Source organism: Scyliorhinus torazame, chromosome 7 (assembly GCF_047496885.1).
Source record: "Scyliorhinus torazame isolate Kashiwa2021f chromosome 7, sScyTor2.1, whole genome shotgun sequence".
Lineage (NCBI taxonomy): Eukaryota > Metazoa > Chordata > Chondrichthyes > Carcharhiniformes > Scyliorhinidae > Scyliorhinus > Scyliorhinus torazame.
The window spans coordinates 56,362,070-56,377,751 of record NC_092713.1 but is presented as its reverse complement, the minus strand read 5'-3'; positions in this window follow the sequence as shown (position 1 = coordinate 56,377,751).

Here is a 15,682-nt window from a genome sequence, read left to right as displayed (position 1 = left end):
GTCGTCTCACTTCTGTGGCTGCAGCACTGCATCAACAAAAACTTCTCGTTTTAGTTCTTTTGAAAATTATGTTAAATCTGTCCCCTTCTTTTACCAACCATTCTGCCACTAAAACCAGTTTTTCCAGCTCGCGAGTAATATAAGCCGGCTGTTGAATGTAGTGATGAATCCGTCGGGGGCTCTGGTACCGGAGGTGGTGGTGTCCATGGACACAAAGAAGGCATTTGATCAGGTGGAATGTTGGTACTTGTTCGAGGTTTTGGGAAGGTTTGGGTTTGGGCTGAGATTTGTGGCATGGGTGCGGTTGCTGTATGTGGCACCAAAGGCGAGTGTGAGGACGAATAATATGAGTTTGTGGAGCTTTGACTTACACAGGAGTATGAGGCAGGGGTGTCCGCTGTTACCGTTGCAGTTTGCGCTGGCCATTGGCGATGGCTCTTAGGCGGTTGGCGGAGTGGCAGAGGATTATGAGAGGACAGAGGGAGCATCTATGCCGATGATCTGTTGCTGTAAGTTTTGGATCTGCTGGAGAGTATGAGAAGGATTATATGCCTGCTGGGGAGGTTTAGAGGGTTCTCGGGTACTAACTGAATGTAGGGAAAAGCGATGTTTTCCCGGTGGATGAGCTGGCACAGTGGGCTAATTTAGGGGGGATGCCATTTACGGTAGCGAGGGATAGGTTTAGGTATTTGGGGATTCAGGTAGTGAGGGAATGGACGAGACTCCATACGTGGAACTTAATGAAGCTGGTGGAGGAAGCCGGGGAGGATCTTAAAAGGTGGGATACACAGTAGTTGACGTTGGCGGGAAGGGTCCAAGTGGTGAAAATGAAAATTCTGCCGAGATTCTTGTTTATTTTTCAGGCTCTCCCGATCTTCATTCCAAAAGGCCTTTTTTTGGAAATTGGACACAATCATTTTTGACTTTGTATGGGCAAGGAAGGTGCCGGGGGTCGGGAGAACCCTGCTACAGAGGCAGAGGCAGCAGGGGGCGGGGTGTTGGCTTTGCCAAACTTGCTTCATTATTATTGGGTGGCAAATGTGGACAAGGTGCGGTGGTGGTGGGAAGGAGAAGGGGGAGAGTGGGTTATGATGGAGGGGGGGCTAGTTTGAGAGCTATGGTGACAGCAGCATTGCCAATGACTCTGAGTAGGTATTCAGGGAGCCCGGTGGTGCAGTCCACGGTGAAGCTATGGAATCAGTTGAGGAGGCATTTTAGGGTGGAAGGGATGTCGGTGTTGATGCCGCTGTGTGAGAATCAAGGGTTTGAGCCGGGGGGGCTGGTGTATACAGGAGGTGGGGGGAAGTGGGCTTGGTCAAGGTGAGAGTTCTGTATTTGGAGGAAGGGTTCGCCAGTCTGGAAGAGCTAAGGGAGAGGGTAGAGCTGCCGAGGGGGAGTGAGGTCAGGCATCTGCAGGTTAGGGACTTTGCGCGAAAGGTCTGGCGGGGATTCTCTAGGTTGCCGGGATACACCCTGCTGGAGCGATTACTGCTTTCGGATGTGGAAGGGGAGGGAAGAATTGAGGATATATATAAGTGGCTGGGGGAGCAGGGAGGCGAGCGGGTGGTGAAGATCAAGGAGAAATGGGAAGCTGAGTTGGGAATGGAGATCAATTGGGGAGTATGGAGTGAGGCACTGCAAAGGGTAAACAGGATCTCCTCTTGTGCAAGGATGAGCCTGATACAGTTTAAGGTGGTGCACAGGATGCATATAACTTGGGCGAGAATGAGTGGGTTCTTTCAGGGGGCAGCAGATGAGTGTGAGAGGTGTGGGCGGGGCCAGCGAATCACGCAAACATGTTTTGGGGTTGCAAAAAAATGGGGAGATTCTGGGCGGGAGTGTTCGCGGTCTTAGCCAGGATAGTGGAGGAGGAGGTGGACCCAGACCCTTTGATGGCGATATTTTAGGTTTCAGAAAAGCCGGAGCTCATAGAGAGGAGGAAGGCCGATGTCGTGGCCTTCGTCTCTCTGATTGCACGGCGGCAAATTTTACTGGAGTGGCGGTCGGCATCACCACCGGGTGTCGCGGCTTGGTTGGGTGACCTGTACGACAACCTGCGGATGGAGAAAGTAAAGTATAAGGGGCTCTGCAGAGAGGTTTGAGAAAAGGTGGGGGATGTTTGTGACCGTGTTTGAGGAACTGTTCGTCGAGGGATGGGGAGAGGGGGTAGGGTGAAAAAGGGGTAAAAAAGTTTGTACAGACTGTATAGTTGATTGCTGAAAGTATGTTTCCCGGAGTGTTTATTTGCTGTAACCTGTTTTGATACATGTTAGTAATAAAATATTTTTTTTAAAAAGAAAACAGTTTTTCCTTATTTACTCTGTCAAAACTGTTTGCTGGTTCAAGCCAAGAAAGTGGTCCTGAAAGAAAACAGTGGGAAAAAGGTTTGTTGTAACACAGTGACATTATTTTACCTGAGGTCACTGTTGTAGCTGTGACATTACTTTTAAGAATGGGTGCCCCATTCATGTAAGCATTCTACCCCAATAATCAACCTCTATTGGACATGTATTCCAAAATAAATGATGTATTGGAAAGGTTATGTTGTTATTTTAAAGGTGTGTTCAGTATCTACATAAGAGAATGTCGGTGTGATCCACCGGCCGCGTTGCTCTCTCACTGTCTAACTCAAGCGTGGTGTGGCTGGTGAATCCCCGGAGAGGCTTCTCGTGGGCTTCCTAGCAGCCTTCAGGCCTTGCGAGATCCACCCAAGTCACGCGAGGCGTCAGAGTCAGGATCCCGCCCAAAAGGGGCAGGACCAAACAGCACGCCGAATTTGGTGAACTTACCCGATATACACGCTGAGAGGTTGCAGCCGGGCACCGTTCAGCACTGGTCCACACAAACGTGGAGCAGGCGGAATGGAACCCAGGGGTTTTCTCAGGCCATTAGGGAGAATTCAGGATAGCTCCCTGGCCATCCCCCTGGAATGTGGGCACCTTGGCACTGCCACCCTGACACTGCCACGGTGGCAGGGTGGCACTGCCAAGCTATCAGGAGCACTGCTCGGTTCCCAGGGTAGCAGTGTCAGGGTGGCACTGCCAAGGCTCAGGGGCCGAGGGGGCCATGCTCATGAAAAGAGGTTGGAGGGAGGGGCATGAAGGGTGGGGTGTGGGTGCAGGGCAGGTAAGTAGGTTGGGAGAGGGGGCAGATGGGGGTCCCAAAAGGGGGTGCCTGTAAGGGGGTATTGGGGGGGCCTGAAGGGGGGGAACCCCATGGCGGGTCCTCACTTGGGGGAGTGTGGGGCAGTGCCCAGATGTGTGGGAGGTGACATTGCCCATGGCTGGAGAGTGTGGGTGACCCACAAGCTCACTTAGAGATTGGGGCACCCTTTTCAAACTGGAGGTCTGGGCCAGGATTCTCTGAGCCTCTGCACGCAATCGCGCTCGGCACGGAGACAGAGAATCGCCGCCAGTCACGCGCGGTCGACGTGGTGCCGGTTGGGGGCCGTTGAAAGAGGCCCCCACGGCGATTCTCCGCAGATGACCGGCCGAGTTCCAGCTGGCGTAGTTCATGTATGGACCCACCCGGCGGGAATTCGGAGTCGCGGATGCGGTGGCTGTCTTGGTGGGGGGGCGAGGTGGTCAGTCACCGGGGCGGGGGGGGGGGGGAGGGCCTCCACGACGACCAGGCCCGCGATCGGGGGCCACCGCTTGGTGGGCACGCGTGCTCTGGGGGGGCCTACTTCTTTGGCGCCAGCCCACTGTGTGGGAATGCCATGTCGCGCAGGGCAGCCGCGCGCATGCACGGACCCGCGGCCGGAAGTGCAGGCCAGAGCTGCGTGTAGCTTTGCTTAAGGGCCTTGTTAGTCACTTTAAAAATGGAGAATCCGGACTATCTAGCCCGGAGTGATTCGTGCCCGTTTTCTCGTGCGCGTTGGGACATAGCCCCATTATTGGAGAATCCCGCCCCTGATCTCTGAAAGAAATTCTAATTGTGGGCTAAACCGGTTAGAAACTTCCCAACGCCCAAAAAAGTATCTAAGTGTCTTTGGATAGAGGTGGGGAATTCACCGGCAGAGCCGATGGGAAACCTTCTGAAAATCCCACCACATATGAACATAGAAACTTTTAAGGAGAATCGTGCCCTCTGTTTACTGTATGCGGAGTCGAGCGGTTGGCGTAATGTAATCTAAGATTACATTGTCTCTGTAAAATCACTCTGAAAACATTAGGAATGCTTTAGAATAATCCAATTAAGAAACAAAGGGCGTGATTCCCCGGCCTCATTTCGCTCGAGCGAGCTACCTTAAATTATATCAGGTTAAGCCTGGCACATGATGAGGATGTGCTAACCCTGCTGAAGGCATCTACCCACAGACCTGCCTCTATCTCTCCCCTTAGCTCATCTTCCCACTTACCCTTTAGTTCCTCTATCTGAGTTTCCTCCGACTCCATAAGTTCTTTGTAGATATCTGATATCTTCCGCTAGAGCGAAACTAGGCCAGTGAATATCGGGACAGGCCGAAAACGAGAACCGCGCCAGATGCCAGACAGTTTGCGATTGCAATGCAAATTAGGATCCCTCTGTAGCTGGCGCTGATTAGTACTGTGGGAAGCTGAGGAGGTGAGTAGCCATCTTTGCTCACAGGCAAAGAGCCCCGAGGCACTGAGCTTGCCACTCCAGTGCTCAGCAGGGGGTGGGGGACTCTCGGTTGGGTGGGGGAGAGGCACCCTCCAGAGGGGTGGGCTGTCATGGGAAGGAGGGTGCTGGGGGGTCAAACGCTCACGGTCCAGCATGCCAACCTCTGGATCATGTGTACCCGTTCTGGGGACAACCCTTGCCCCAGCTCGTCTGCCCCACCCACCACCCATAACCCCCACCAACTACTGTGGCCTCTGGCTGTGTGGCTGAGGCTGTTGCTAATAGGGAATTGGCAATCGTGGTTAAGTGAGCACTTCACACAACCCAAGTGGATTCCCGTGGGTGGTCAGGCCATGTGGCATGTGGGAGTCTTGCCTAGCATCCCAATCACACCTTGGTTATTGGAAACTGCTTTAAAAAAAATCTTTATTGTCACAAGTAGGCTTACACTAACACTGCAATGAAGTTTCTGTTAAAAGCCCCTAGTCGGCACATTCCGGCGCCTGTTCGGTTACATGGAGGGAGAATTCAGAGCTTGAACACTGCGGGAGGCAACAACACACACGCACTAGCCAACATCCGAACACCCAGGGAATGGGACACAGTTCTGCGGACATGTCCACAGCCGGAGGGTGGGTGAGTGCTATGGGGTGGAGGGAGATGCCTGGAGAGGTGGGTCAAGTGTTCGGAGGTCAGACCGCATTGCGGAAGAAAGTGACAGAGGCATCATACTGCTTGTGGTCAAGGGAGTTTATTGTGTTTTACAATTCCCCACCCTCCCGATGGTGCCGGCCCCTCCACCCCCACCCTCACGGCCTACCCCCCCTAACCTCTCCCCCCTCTCCCGGTGCCCTCAGTGATCCTCCATGTGCTTTGCCTTCCTAGCTCTACCGTTACGTCTAGGTGTGTCTCCAGGATGCACAGCTGTGCCACCCTGCCCCGGGTGCTGACTGCGAGATTTGGCCTCATCAGAGGGGTGGAACCCAGGGAGCTGGTGTCCACCATCGCCACTCCATGGGATGGGTCCGATTTGCCACCCAGCACCCCCTCTCTGGTCAGTGTCATGTGAGAGTACCTTTAAGAAATGGGTGTTTATAAATGGGTGTGTATATAAATATCTGTAGTGAGAGTACCTTTAAGAAATGGGTGTTTACTACTGCAGTGATGTCAGAGAGTGGGTGGAGCTGGGCTGTCTGCCAGCTTTTTACTTTTGTTTTTGAGCACGCTGCAGGGTGTGTTTTAGTTTTGTTTTCAGTGTTGGAGCTGAAGCCAGACCAAGCAGGTGTACTGCTGTTCTCTCTGCCAGCAAAAGACTATCTCTTAATCATTTGGTGAATTCAGAATTATAGATGTTTCAGTAGTGACTTTAACCTGATGTACTCCTGATAAAGGTTTTGCTTTTAAGTCGTATGGATGTTAAAAAGGAAAGCTTAAAGGTTCACTTCGTGTTGTAGTCTTTGGGGGTTGTATTTGAATTAATGGTTGCTAAGATGTTCACTGTATGTTTTAAAAAGGTTAACTTGAGTTCATAGGGGCAGCACGGTGGCGCAGTGGTAGCACTGCAGTCTCACGGCGCCAAGGTCCCAGGTTCGATCCCGGCTCTGGGTCACTGTCCGTGTGGAGTTTGCACATTCTCCCCGTGTTTCCGTGGGTTTCGCCCCCACAACCCAAAGATGTGCAAGGTAGGTGGATTGAACACGCTAAATTGTCCCTTAATTGGAAAAGAATGAATTGGGTACTCTAAATTTATTTTTAAAAAGAACTTGAGTTCATAGAATAAACATTGTTTTGATTTTAAAAAATACTTTTCCATTTCTGCTGTACCACACCTGTAGAGTGAGCCGTGTGCTCCCCATACCACAATCGATTAAAAGTTGTGGGTCAGGTGAACTCCATGATACACTTTGGGGTTCTCTAAACCCTGGCCCATAACATCAGTGCCCATAGAGCCCCGGGGATCACCTTGGGGCGGAGGGGCAGCTGGTTCGATCCCCGGCTGCCCCTGCATCATCTGGCTCTGTCAGCCCTAGCGGCTCCCCGATGCCTTCACCATCATGTCAATACCCTCGGCAATGCTCCTCAGTGACTGGGCATGCTCTGCAGTGCCTCAGCCATGCCCACCTGCAACTGGGACAAGGTCCGTAGCGCCTCGGCCATTCCTATCTGAGAGCGGGACATGTCCCTCAGAACCTCAACGAGGTCAGCCTTGTACTGGGTAACATCCCCCAGCAAGTTGGACATTCTGCCGAGACCGTCAGCCATGGATGTCACCAACTGCGCACCGCCTTCGACACCTTCACTAATGGTGCCGACATCGTGCACTCGGCTCTTCACTGCAATTGCCACCCTAGCCGTGTTAGCCTCTGGTGCCAGGCATTGCCAGTGACTTCTCCTGCGCCTGTAGATTCTGGGACTCCTCCAATCGGCTATGGATCTGCTGGAGTGTTGCTGATATCTCCCTCTGAATGTCCTGACCACTCCCTATTATCTCTATCAGCTCTGGAATGACCTCTTCCACAGGCTCAGCATTAGTTTGGGACCCAGCTGGGTCCTGGGATCCAGCAGCCCCCTGACTGTTGTCTCGCCTGGGGTTTCCTGTCTCCACCTGAAGTGTATCAGCAGCAGTGTGGTGCTCACCAGATTGTGTCCCAGAAGCCTGACCACTAACATTTCCCACCTGGTGGAGGGAGGGAATAACAGCTGTGATGCCTCGATCATGTCTTCCTCGGTGCTCCCCTCCAAGGTGGTCTCCTGGGAGGCTGGAGATTGTGCCACCCAGGATGGGCCGGCGCCATCAGCTGGAGGACCTGCGGGAGAATGGGCATGTGGCCAGTGGGAGGAATGGGTCACTCAGTAAGGCAATGATAACTCACATTTGACAGGTCGCCCGGGTGGAGCCCGATGGTTCCTCACCGCTGCGGCGTCCGTCAACGTCCACAAGGGTGACCGCCCTGTCCTCGGCCACCGCAGGGCCCGTTCCTTGACGGAGGTGAGGATTTTTAAGTCCGGCACACCTCCCCCAGTCTGGGCCCTCTCCTGGCGATTGTGGGAGAGCTTTACCTGAGCAGGCACAGAGAGGGCATCGCTAACCACAGACGTGGTTCACAGTGATGGTGGTTGGGGGGGGGGGGATGTAAAAGGACGGTTGGGGGGATTGATGGGAGAGGGAGAGGTGAAGGGAGGGTTGGGGGTCATATGGAGCATTGGTGGTGCGGATGCTTGCATGGGGGCGGAATGGCTTTGGGTGGGTAGGTGGGTGGCATTGGTGCCTAGTCACTCGTGCTGCCCAGTGTAGATCGTTGATCTTTTTTGGCACTGGAGGCCAGTCCTCCTGGTCATGCTCCTGGAGCTTACAGCCACCTCCACCTCGCCCCAGGCAGCACTGGCTGCCCTGTGGCTGACCCTCCATGACCCTCGGGGGAACAGGACATCTCCCCTGGCCTCCACTGCATCTAGGAGCCTCTCCAGGTCTGCATTCCTGAATCTTGGGCCGGTCTCCTGGACACCATTGTTGCGAGCTGGCTAGGGTTGGCTGAGCAAGTGCTTTTCGACCTTGTTAGCGGGGGCTGGCGAGCGCGGTGTTGGTGAATCGGCTGGCGAGCTTTCATCTGTGGCAAGAAGCCAATGAGGCCTTGTTAAGTGGACCAATTAAAGTTGAGTAGCGTTGCCGGCCTCGCTGGGCTGAGCGCCGGGAAGCTCGCCGCTGTTTCCGGAGAATCGCACCCAAAGTCACAGTTCACTCTCTAATATTATTGTATTATTCCGTGTCTGGTTGAATGGTGGAAGAAAGTCAAGGGGCTGAATGGCCTAATGCTATTCCTATGTAGCTCATACGCCATCATTACTGGGCCTAAGGTTTACTTTGGTTTATTTCCTTCATTGGTGGTTAGCAATTTTGAACGCTGACTTTGTTCATTTTCACTTCTGCTTTCTAGATTATTTTTTCCCCTTCATTAGGTTGCAGACTGTTTTCAGAACAAGCAGGCTGTTGCCAGTAATTGCCTCGCACTCTTGAACTGGCCATTTAGGCTTTTAAATCTGAGTGCCACAGATCAACGTAACCCTTTTCCCTCCCAAGCTTAAGTAATGTACTCTGCATTTCTCTTAGACAGCCAGCAAACGAGATGTGTTGACACTTTGGGTCAGTCAGTAACAAGCTCATTTTAAATGTTTGTACGTGCAAATTGCATAGGAGGTACAACACAGAAACCGACCATTCGACCCAACAGATCCATACCAGTGTTTATGTTGCATAGGGACATCTGCCCCTCCCTCTCATTATCTTATCAGTCCATCCTTCTATTTCTTTCTCCCTTGTGTGTTTATCTAAGTTCCACTTAAATGCATCTATGGTATTTACCTCAACCACTCCACGTAGTGGTGAGTACAAAAGTCTCTCAGTAAAGAGGTTTTTCTTGATTTGCTTGTTGAATTCATGAGCGACTTTCTGCCTCCTAGTTTTGGCCATCACCCCAAATTTTTCCTCAGGTTTATCCCCTCAAACCTTTCATAATCCTAACAGTTTCTGTCAGGTAAATGACTTGTGAAATCTTTGAAATCAATCGCTTAATTTATTTTTATATAGCAACAACTTTAAATTATGTTGTGCTTTTAACGTAATGAAGCACCTCAAGGCCTTTCACAGGAGTCTTATTCGGCAAAATTTGACACCAAGCCTCGATATTAGCCAGGATGCATCAAGGAAAAAAAGAATGTTGACCCTTGGTTCGAGAGGGCTAATGAATTTGGGGTTGGGGTGGTGGGACAGGCGGGAGGGGTGGGTGGGGGAAGAGGAAAAAAATATCTAATAAGTAAAATTTTGTTTCAAATAATATAATAATGACTAAGGAAATAAAGTACAGAATACTCATCACATTCAGACCATTTCTCCCAGAGACCCTGGCCGGGATTCTCCGATCCCCCACCGGGTCAGAGAATCCCTGGGGGGAGGTGCGAATTCCGCCCGCCCTATTCTCCGGCGCCGTTTTTCGGGAGGCGGCGGGACTCCATGGTGGCCTGACCCGCGATCAGGGCCTACTGATCTGCGGACGGGCTTGTTCCTTGGGGGGACTTCTTTCCTCTGCGCCGGGCCCCTGTAGGGCTCCGCCCTATTTCCCAGGGGCCGGCGCGGAGAAGAGAACCCCCCCCCCCGCGCGCATGCGCGTAAATAAACAGGCCGTTCCGCGCATGCGCGAACTTGCACCGGCCCTTTGCCGCCAGCTGGAGTGGCGCCAATCCCTCCGGCGTCCACTTCGCCCCCGAAAGTTCGGAGAATTCCTCACTTTCGGAGGCTGTTGACGCCGGAGTGGTTGGCGCTGGTTTTCCCGCCGGCGTGGGGACTTAGTCCCCAGAAGGGAGAATCCCGCCCCCTGTTAAGAACGCACAACCTACCAAATTTTCCCCCACCCCAATTCTCCCCTGCGCTATTCCCAAAGAGTGATATTTCAGAACATCTGTCCATTACATTGATTTCCGTTATTCAGCTCGATCATAGAATCATAGAATTTACAGTGCAGAAGGAGGCCATTTGGCCTATCAAGTTTGCACCGGCCCTTGGAAAGAGCACCCGACTTAAGCCCATACCTCCAACCTATCCCCTTAACCCAGTAACCTCACCTATCCTAACCGTTTTGAACACTAAGGGCAATTTTAGTGTGGCCAATCTGCCTAACCTGCACATCTTTGGACTGTAGGAGGAAACCGGAGCACCCAGAGGAAACCCACGCACACACGGGGAGAACATGCAGACTCTGCACTGACAGTGGCCCAAGCCGGGAATTGAACCTGGGACCCTGCAGCTGTGAAGCAACAGTGCTAACCAGTGTACTACCGTGCCACTCTATTCCTTTCCACAGGATATTTCCACGCTCCATTCCATAAGACCTTAAGACCATAAGACATAGGAGCAGAATTAGGCCACTCGGCCCATCGGGTCTGCTCCGCCATTCAGTCATGGCTGATATTTTCTCATCCCCATTCTCCGGCCTTCTCTCCATAACCCCTGACCCCCTTATTAATCAACTATTCCATGGAATAGTTGATCATCTTTATAAGCTCCAATCACTTGCAGCATGAAAGGGAGGTAGAAACAATTTGTGTTCACTCCAGAAAGGCCATGATATCTGTAAAAATAAGAACCTTCATACAAATTTAACTTCTCTCAAGTAATGAGCACCGCGCGCTTATGTTCCCAGTTTGTTCTGAAATTATGCACTACAACCCCATTTTGTCATCCTGCCAAGTGCCAGGCTTTAGCTACATTATAATAGGGAAACACCCTGTACAGGCCAACCAAGTCACTGCCATTGGAATGATAGAATTAAAGTTGTCATGTGTCTCACATGGCTTTCTGAGAGTGAGTGCCATTAGCAGTGTGTGGTAGTATGACTGGGGGTATTACGGTACCTTCAGAGGTGAGCTGCCATTGGTGCAGAGGACTCGCTGCCCAATGGCCCAGGTAAGTCATGTGCCTCTCAGGATATAAGAACCCGTGTTCCCCGGCAGTCGGCCATTCTTCTGTCGTCTGCTGTTGGGCACACATTTTGCGTATTAAAGCCTTTTGTTTGGATTGCATCTTCGCCTCGTGTCCAATTGATGGTGCATCAATTTAATACACAAGTTTTACAAAGATGGAGCTTCGTATCAAGCCGGAGTGCCTTCGAGTCCGCCCGCACGCAGCAAATGCAACAGCTGCGTTTAAACACTGGCTGGCGTGTTTTAACAGTTATTTAAGCACAGCCGAAAGCCGCCCGTCGAGGGAACAAAAACATCATATCCTCCACTCGTGCATGGGCAGTGCCGTGTACACGCTCATCGAGGACGAACCAGACTTTGACGCAGCTTTGGACTTACTAAAAGGACATTTCATCCGGCTGGTGAACCAGGTCTACGCACGGCACTTGCTGGCCACGAGACAGCAATTCCCCGATGAGTCCTTAGATGAATTCTAGCAGACCCCCCTTGTTCTGGGGAGGAACTGCGCCTGTCCACAAGTTTCTGCGGCAGAGCACACCAAACTTTTCATTTGAGATGCTTTCGTGGCAGGTATTCAATCTACCCAGATCCGCCAGAGACTCTTGGAGAAAGAAACTTTAAGCCTCGCTGAGGCGCGGGCACTCGCCTCCTCTCTCGATATCGCAAACCGCAATGCCCCCTCGTACGCTCCCGACCGCACGGCGGCCCCCTGGACGGCATGGAACATGACACCCCTCACCTCCGCAGACTCTGACCCCCCCCCCAGGCCTGCGCAGCAGGGCACCCCGATAAACCCACGGGGCACCGCTTCTATTTTTGCGGCCAGGCCAAGCACCCCCGCCAGCGCTGCCCGGCCAGCGCCGCTACATGTAAAGGCTGCGGCAAAAAGGGCCATTACGCGACTGTTTGCCAGTCCAAGGCGGTTGCTGCGGTCCCGCTGCGGACCCCCCCCACCCCCGCGCTCCTCACGCGCCCCGAGCGGCCCGCGGACCTCACTGCCCCCACCACCACGAGTGACCACCGGGCGCCGCCGTTTTGGGCCCCCGACGCCATGTGCGATCCCAGGGGGCCGCCATTTTGTTCACCCCCCCCCACCATGTGCAGCCGACAGGCGCTGCCATCTTGCATCGACACCGAGGACCCCGCAAATGACCACTTGCGGCCGGATGACGACTCGGAGTTCTTGCCTCGACTCGCCTCAGTAACATTGGATCAGTCACGGCCCCGCAAGCTTTCCACGGTGACCACGAAGGTTTTCCTCAACGGTCACGAAACGAGCTGCCTGTTGGACTCCGGGAGCACGGAAAGTTTTGTCCGCCCTGCCACGGTAAGACGCTGCGCACTTCCCGTTCATCCGGTTAGACAAAGAATCGCTCAGGCCACCGGTTCGCACTTGGTCCAGATCACAGGATGCTGCATAGCAGACCTCACGGTCCAGGGGACGGTGTTTAAAAATAATAAGCTCTTCGTCCTTCCCCACCTGTGCGCGGCAGCACTCCTGGGGTTAGATTTCCAGTGCAACCTCCAGAGCTTAGCTTTCAAATTTGGCGGCCCTATGCCCCCCCCTTACAGTCTGCAGCCTCGCGTCCCTCAAGCTCAATCCCCCATCCATGTTTGCAAACCTCACCCCGGATTGCAAACCCGTCGCCACCAGGAGCAGACGGTACAGTGCCCAGGACCGGATCTTCATCAGGTCCAAAGTCCAAAGGTTCTTGAAGGAGGGGGTTATCGAGGCTAGCAACAGCCCCTGGCGAGCACAAGTGCTGGTGGTTAAGACCGGGGAGAAAAATCGGATGGTCATAGACTACAGTCAGACCATCAACAGATTTACGCAGCTGGACGCGTATCCTCTCCCACGTATCTCCGACCTGGTTAACAGGATCGCGCAGTACAAGGTTTTTTCCACGGTGGACCTTAAGTCCGCCTACCACCAGCTCCCCATCCGCACGAGTGACCGAAAGTACACTGCGTTCGAAGCGGATGGGCGACTCTACCACTTTTTAAGGGTTCCTTTCGGTGTCACGAATGGGGTCTCGGTCTTCCAAAGAGAGATGGACCAAATGGTCAACCAACACAGTTTACGGGCATCCTTCTCGTATCTCGATTATGTCTCCATCTGCGGCCACGACCAGCAGATTCCTCCTTACCGCAAAACCCCTTAACCTGACCTACAATAAGGATAAGTGCGTGTTTAGCACCGACCGTCTAGCCATCCTCGGCTACGTAGTGCGTAACGGAGTGATAGGCCCCGACCCCGAATGCATGCGCCCCCTGATGGAGCTCCCCCTCCCCCACTCCCCCAAAGCCCTCAAGCACTGTTTGGGCTTCTTTTCGTATTACACGCAATGGGTCCCCAATTACGCAGACAAAGCCCGTCCCCTCATCCAATCAGCCACGTTCCCTCTGTCGGTGGAGGCCTGCCAGGCCTTTAGCCGCATCAAAGCAGACATTGCAAAGGCCACAATGCGCGCTATCGACGAGTCCCTCCCTTTTCAGGTCGAGAGCGACGCGTCTGATGTTGCTCTGGCGGCCACCCTCAACCAAGTGGGCAGACCCGTGGCCTTCTTCTCCCGGACCCTCCACGCTACCGAAATCCGACATTCCTCGGTCAAGAAGGAAGCACAGGCCATAGTTGAAGCAGTGCGACATTGGAGGCACTATCTGGCCGGCAGGAGGTTTACCCTCCTCACAGACCAGCGGTCAGTAGTTTTCATGTTCGATAATGCACAGAGGGGCAAGATAAAGAACGATAAAATCTTGCGGTGTCCGCGTACAACTACGACATCTTGTATCGTCCTGGTAAGCTGAACGAGCCTCCCGATGCCCTGTCCCGCGGGACCTGTGCCAACGCACAAGTGGACCGCCTCCGAACCCTCCACGCGGACTTCTGCCACCCAGGGGGTCACCCACTTTTTCCATTTCATAAAGACCCGCAGCCTGCCCTACTCCATCGAGGAGATCAGGACAGTCACGAGGGACTGCCACATCTGCGCGGAGTGCAAGCCGCACTTCTACCGCCCTGAACGAGCGCACCTGATAAAGGCTTCTCGCCCCTTTGAACGCCTCAGCGTGGACTTCAAGGATCCCCTCCCCTCCCCTCCAACAACTGCAACACGTACTTCCTGAACGTGATTGACGAGTACTCCCACTTCCCGTTCGCCATCCCCTGCCCCGATATGACCACAACTACCATCATCAAAGCCCTGCATACCATCTTCTCCCTGTTAGGTTACCCCGCATACATTCATAGCGATCGGGGGTCCTCCTTTATGAGTGACGAGCTGCGTCAATTTCTGCTCAGTAGGGGCATCGCCTCCAGCAGGACGACCAGTTACAACCCCCGGGGTAACGGGCAGGTCGAGAGGGAGAACGGTACGGTCTGGAAGACCATCCTGCTGGCCCTACGATCCAGAAATCTCCCAGTCTCCCACTGGCAAGAGGTCCTCCCAGACGCCCTCCACTCCATCCGGTCACTTCTCTGTACCGCCACTAACCAAACGCCTCACGAACGTCTTCTTGTTTTTCCCAGGAAGTCTTCCTCAGGGAACCCGCTCCCGACCTGGCTGGCTACCCCCTGCCCATTCTGCTCTGGAAACACATGCGGGTGCACAAGTCGCACCCGTTGGTCGAAAGAGTCCAACTACTCCACGCGAACCCGCAGTACGCGCATGTGGAGTATCCCGACGGCCGACAGGACACGGTTTCCCTCCGGGACCTGGCACCCGCTGGATCAAGGCCACACCCCCCAGCACCAGCCACCCTCCACCCCCCCCCCCGATACCCACTGCCCCCAGCAACGACGCACCCACAGCTCAGCGGACAGGGACTCCCTCCCCTGGCCTGGCCCCCGCTAGCTCCAACTAGGGGTACGGACACAGAAACAAGATCATCGCTCCCGGAGTCACGGACAACCACCGCTCCGACGCCATCTGCTGCTCCGACGTCACCGGCACCACTACGCAGGTCACGCAGGCAATCGCGGGCGCCCACTCGACTGATTGAATCGATGTAACCTACGGGTGGACGTCTGGCTGCGGATGGACGCTTGTGATTTTTTTGTTCTTTAACTGTTCACCCATTTTTTCCCCCCTGATTATTGCACACTGTACGTAGTTATTGTTCTGTTCTACTCTTGAATAGTGGTTACGGGTCAGTGGGCCGCCATCGATGCAACGGCACGATGTAAACATCTCTAATCATACTACCAGCCTCACGTCCTCACAGGTCCCCCCCCCGCCCCCCCCGGCTTCCTTTTCAACAAGGGGTGAATGTGGTAGTATGACTGGGGGTATTACGGTATCTTCAGAGGTGAGCTGCCATTGGTGCAGAGGACTCGCTGCCCATTGGCCCAGGTAAGTCATGTGCCTCTCAGGATATAAGAGCCCGTGTTCCCCGGCAGTCGGCCATTCTTCTGTACGTCTACTGTTGGGCACACATCTTGTGTATGAAAGCCTTTTGTTTGGATCGCACCTTCGCCTCATGTCCAATTGATGGTGCATCACAGTGATCTTGGGACAACTTCACCTAACTGTACGTGGTATATAACCATGGATTATAGGAAATAGTAGATAACATTTAGAGCAAAAGCCATTGCACATCTTTGTTCCAATAATAACATTGTAAT